At 34.5% G+C, this 5,071-nt stretch overlaps 1 long non-coding RNA gene across 1 annotated transcript; it reads right to left on the minus strand.

The window, feature by feature from the left end:
• Positions 1-295: 295 nt before the first annotated feature.
• LOC149192518 (uncharacterized) lies at positions 296-1,492 on the minus strand. Its single transcript, XR_016254888.1, has 2 exons — positions 951-1,492; positions 296-841 (listed from the first exon to the last, which is right to left on the minus strand). It is a non-coding gene; the product is annotated as an uncharacterized LOC149192518 (long non-coding RNA).
• Between the last annotated feature and the right edge of the window lie 3,579 nt (positions 1,493-5,071).

Below are 5,071 nucleotides of genomic sequence, written 5' to 3' on the forward strand. Positions count from 1 at the left end.
TTTGAGAAAATTTTTATTTTTAATATAAAAAATAAGAAACATTTAACAAGCGATGTAAAAATTAATAACACGTCACAGTTACTAACACATCAAAAAATTAATAACACATCAAAACTAACTTTGATAGAAGTGCAACTATAAATTTTGCAAAACCAACCGTCAGTAACATCCTTGTCCCTTCTATCTTCAGTATTGTCTAACTGGATCCATCGACCACCAGGGAGAATTAAGTTTTAATGGCTGAATATTCTTAAACATCTATATATTAATGGAGAATTACGGATCCATCGACCACCAGGGAGAATTAAGTTTTAATGGCTGAATATTCTTAAACATCTATATATTAATGGAGAATTACGTTCAGCCGTTCAATATCTACAACTGCGTGACGAAACTCATGCACAAAAAATGGAGGACGACTTCTTGAACAACACAAATCGAAGAAAATTAAAAAAAATAATTTTGAGAGACTGTGATGTGTCCTAACCGAATTTTAGGGTATTAATGGCCGAATCGGACCGAATTGCCGAATTTTCGAATTCTTCAGCCCGGTTCGGCCGAATTTGGTAATTATGATCCAAACCAAACAACATGCGACTCCAACTTCCCTTATTTGTGATAACATTTTGATTAAAATAAACTGTACAGAACCATAAGAGTTGAGCTCATCCCAGGCATACAATGATACAGGCCGCTGCTCTATCTTCATCGTCCATTGTTTGGGTTCAGTGGCGGTACAGCCTAAACGTGTCTGGGAAAGTTTAAATCATATCGGTTTGCCGAACACCTAATATTTCCTGACAAAGGAGCCCTTCGAAACCACAACTTTCCAGTCTCGATTCTGCAATCACACCAACAATTTTGATAAAGAAACAATCATTCCCATTATTTTTTATAAAGAAACAATCATACCCATTAATAATGGCAATTAACTACACAAATTATATTACCGAATAAGTTATCTGTTCAAAAGGCTCCGAAACACCAGACGCAAACGCATGAATACCGATTCGTTCACAGAGCGTTCCATTATCTATTTTTATCGTACTCGCCTGTTTGAACGAAAAGGAGCTCATACCCATTATTAGTACGGATCTCAAACAATCTCAACATCTCTCACTCACCGTAAACCCTTAGCTTACACTGTGTCGAGTTCTCTTCAATTCATTTTCCCATTATTCAAATTATTCATAACACAGAACTGAGAAAATGAAAAAAATTGAACAGAAGCTGGACATAGTGTGCGTCAATCGAGATGTTTATGATCCCGTCCATAATATTGGCATGGATGCGCTGCCCCTCCGCCTCCTTTCCGTTCAAACGGGCGACCACTAGAGCTGGGCACGATGAGAAAGGAAAACCATGAGCAAAGAATGAAAATCCAGGCACTGTTCAGTTTGATCGGGTAGACACAGATTTCAAACGCACCCAAACAACACCACACCTGTACAGGCTAACTCCGAGATATACATAGATATATAGGAAGAATGGCATTTAGGGAGAATATTAAAGTAGAGATATGGAAATATATTATAAAAAAAATTATATGAAGTTTTAAGAAAAGTTTTATTTAGATTGAGTAGACAGACTTCAAACTCAAGCAAACAACATCACACTTTCTTTTTTTAAATTTGAGTTATTATAGTTTATTATTTATATTTTTTTTTATTTATTTAGGTTTTTTTTATGATGTGGGTTTTAATAGTTATTATCAAAATGGGGTGGGTGGAGATATTAAGTTATTCTAGTTTATCATCAGTATTTTTTTATTTACTTAAAATTATATTTGTTTGATGATGTGCTTTTTATTTACTTAAAATTATATTTGTTTGATGATGTGCTTTTTAATAGTCATTATCAAAGTGGGGTGGGTTGATATGAGGTTGTTTGATAATGAGAGTTTTAAGAGTGAGGTGGGTGGAGATATTATGATAAATTTAATACTAGGTTGTTTGATGATAATAATTTTAGTAGTCATTATCAAAGTGGGGTGGGTTGATATGAGGTTGTTTGATGATGAGAGTTTTAAGAGTGAGGTGGGTTGAGATATTATGATAAATTTAATACTAGGTTGTTTGATGATAATAATTTTAGTAGTCATTATCAAAGTGGGGTGGGTTGAGATATTTATTAAAAACTTATACGAAGAGTGAATCTTGATCATTAAAATGTATACCTTTAAAGGGAAAGATATGACACATTATTAGCCACTTTAAAACAAACTACAATTTTTATTTTTGTATATTTATTTTAATAACTAATGAGTTTTTAGTGAACCATATAAAAATAAACTTAAAAGAGATATAAGATAAATTTATATAAAAGTAAAATAATAACTAAAAAAATATTAAAGCAAATTTAACTATGGAAAACCATTTGTTATAAAAAAAATATGAATTTAAAAAAAAAAGTATTATATAAAATGCCTAGTCTAACCATTATGCTTTTTTGCCTTTAAAGTTATGGAAATTAAGGTCATATTTTGAAAAGTTTCAGTAAAGATTTTTGTAAATCCAAGTAAAAGCTTTCAAAATTCTTAATTTTAGGTATTCTTGATGTTTTGATGTTTTTGGTGGTGCTGAATTCATTTCCTCCATCAAAAACATGATTCAAACACTGTGTGTACATGATTTTTTGAAATTTTTCGCCTAGATTCCCATCATTTTTAACCGTCCTCACAATTCCTCAACTCCATGTAAAAATAAAACTAGAATTGATACTTTAAAAATTGTTATAAACTTAACAATGTACATAAAAAATATTATAAAAAAGTGTAAAATTGTTAAGTGTGAAGCCAAACTCATGAACACTGTGCGGATGACAGCGCCAACTCTCGGGTAGTCCATCGTCCCAACCGTCACTGCAACACTCACGCCGAACCTACTACACCGCCATTAGTTTCTAGATCTCCATCTAAATCACATGCAAGATTCTAGATCCTCCTTCAGCCTCTATAAATTTGTAATTTCTCTACCCAAGGCATGCAAGCCAATGCCCAGACCTGTTACGTAATGCTAAGTGATTTTTGTCTCCAGTGATTGTTTTATCTATTCCGCTATTTCTGACTGAGTAATCTTGTTGTTTCTCTATTTGTTTGTCTCTATAATTATTCTTTGTTATTGCCATCTAAGTCTTTGAATATAAATCTGTTGTGTGTTCTGTATGCTCTAAACTAACAACTCGTATCAGAGCCACTGTGTGAGGGATCAGAGAAAGCAAGCCAGTGTGTGTTGACGGTATACCTTGGGTTACAGTGTGATGCGTATTTGCGGGAGGAAACATAGCCCGCATTGTCAGCTGTGAGAGCCCGCTGTGTGGAGAGATCGCTGTGCAGTTGCATTGGCAATGCTATTTGGAGCAAAGAATTTCTATTGCGAATTTGGTGGTTCGAAAGTGGCTCTGAAAACATTGATGGTTATCAAATTGTATCGGTTGTTGTAGTTCTACCACCCAGAAATATGCACTTGCAGAGGCTAATTGACCAAGGGAATCGACATATAAAGAAATCGTCTACCTGTTGTGAAGATTTTTCCTGAAGTATTCTTCACCGAGCTGACAACCTGCTTGAGTTTTCATGTGGATGACGGCTATTGTCCTTGGAGTGCGAAATGCGGAGTTCTTAAGTATGGTGGAGTATGAAACATGGAGTGTGTAAGTGCTTTACGTGGAGTTTGTAATTGTTTTTTTTCAAATCAAGCTTGCACGTATACGTCAATTTTTTTCTCAAATCAACATATGTATGTGTGAAATGTGAAAAGGTTAAAACATTATATATGTTTTTTATATTTAATATGAAACATATATAATTATAGGTGGAAATTTTGAAAAGTATATTTTTAAAGGGGGACACAAATTTTGAAAAGGATATTTTAAAATGGAGGAAGGTTATTAATTTTAAAAGTTTAAAAGAGATAATTAAAATTTTACTTTTAAGTGGAGTTTTTTTGTGTTTTGGGGCGTGAACTTGATTGAAAATAGAGACAACAGTTATAGATATGGAGAAGTTGAGCGGGGCTAATTTTTCCCTATCGAAATCACAAATGGAGGATATACTGATTTTAAAGGATCAGTATTTGCCGACTGAGGGCACAACAAAGAAACCCTCATCAATGACAGATGAAGAGTGGAATAAGCTAGATAGAAAGGTGATTGCAACAATCTACCAATATTTAGCAAAGAATGTGTATTTTAATGTGTCCGGAGAAAATGCGGCAAAAGGATTATGGAAGAAGCTCCATGATCTATATGAGAAGAACACGACATCAAACAAAGTGTTCTTGGTGAAGAAGCTTTATAATCTCAAGATGAAGGAGGGTGCTTCAGTTGTTGAGCACTTGAATGCATTTAATATTATTACTAATTAGCTTGCCTATGTTAAAATCATTTTAGATGATGAAATTAGAGCTATTTTGCTAATGTGTTCTATGCCAAACAGCTGGGAAAATTTAATTGTAACTATGAGCACTTCAACAACTGCAGGGACCCTGAAGTTTGATGATGTCAGCAGTAGTTTAATGAATGAGGAACTGTGATGCAAGTCAATTGCAGAAAACCAGGGAGGAGAAGCTCTAGCTCTAGCTAATCGTGGTAGGAGAATGGATCGAGGCCGGCAAGGGTGATCAAGATTGAGAGGCCGATCAAAATAAAGGAGAGGCAGGATCATCTGCTTTCATTGTGGAAAACCCAATCACATGAAAAGAGAATGTAGATTCTGGAAGAAATGACAAAAGGATCAGAGACCATCCAGTACAAATCACCAGTCATCTAGCACAAATGAAGGTGAGACTACTCTTGTAGCCACAGATGGTGATGTGTTGTTTACTGTTTCAGTAGAGGATGCATGTGGATATATATCTAGCAGTAGCTTTGATTGGATCCTTGAATCTGTGGCATCTCACCATGTAACCCCATACAAAGATAGTTTTGTTTCTTATAATCTTGGTGATTATGGTAGAGTGCATTTGGGGAATAATCATTTTTGCAGTACTTTTGGAGTGGGATATGTCCAGATCAAGATGAAAGATGGACAAGTACATTGTTGAAATAGGTCAGGCATGTACCAGAAATGCGC

Source organism: Pinus tabuliformis, chromosome 2_2 (assembly GCF_031772625.1).
Source record: "Pinus tabuliformis cultivar Carrire ecotype Pingquan chromosome 2_2, CPIR1, whole genome shotgun sequence".
NCBI classification, from domain to species: Eukaryota; Viridiplantae; Streptophyta; class Pinopsida; order Pinales; family Pinaceae; genus Pinus; species Pinus tabuliformis.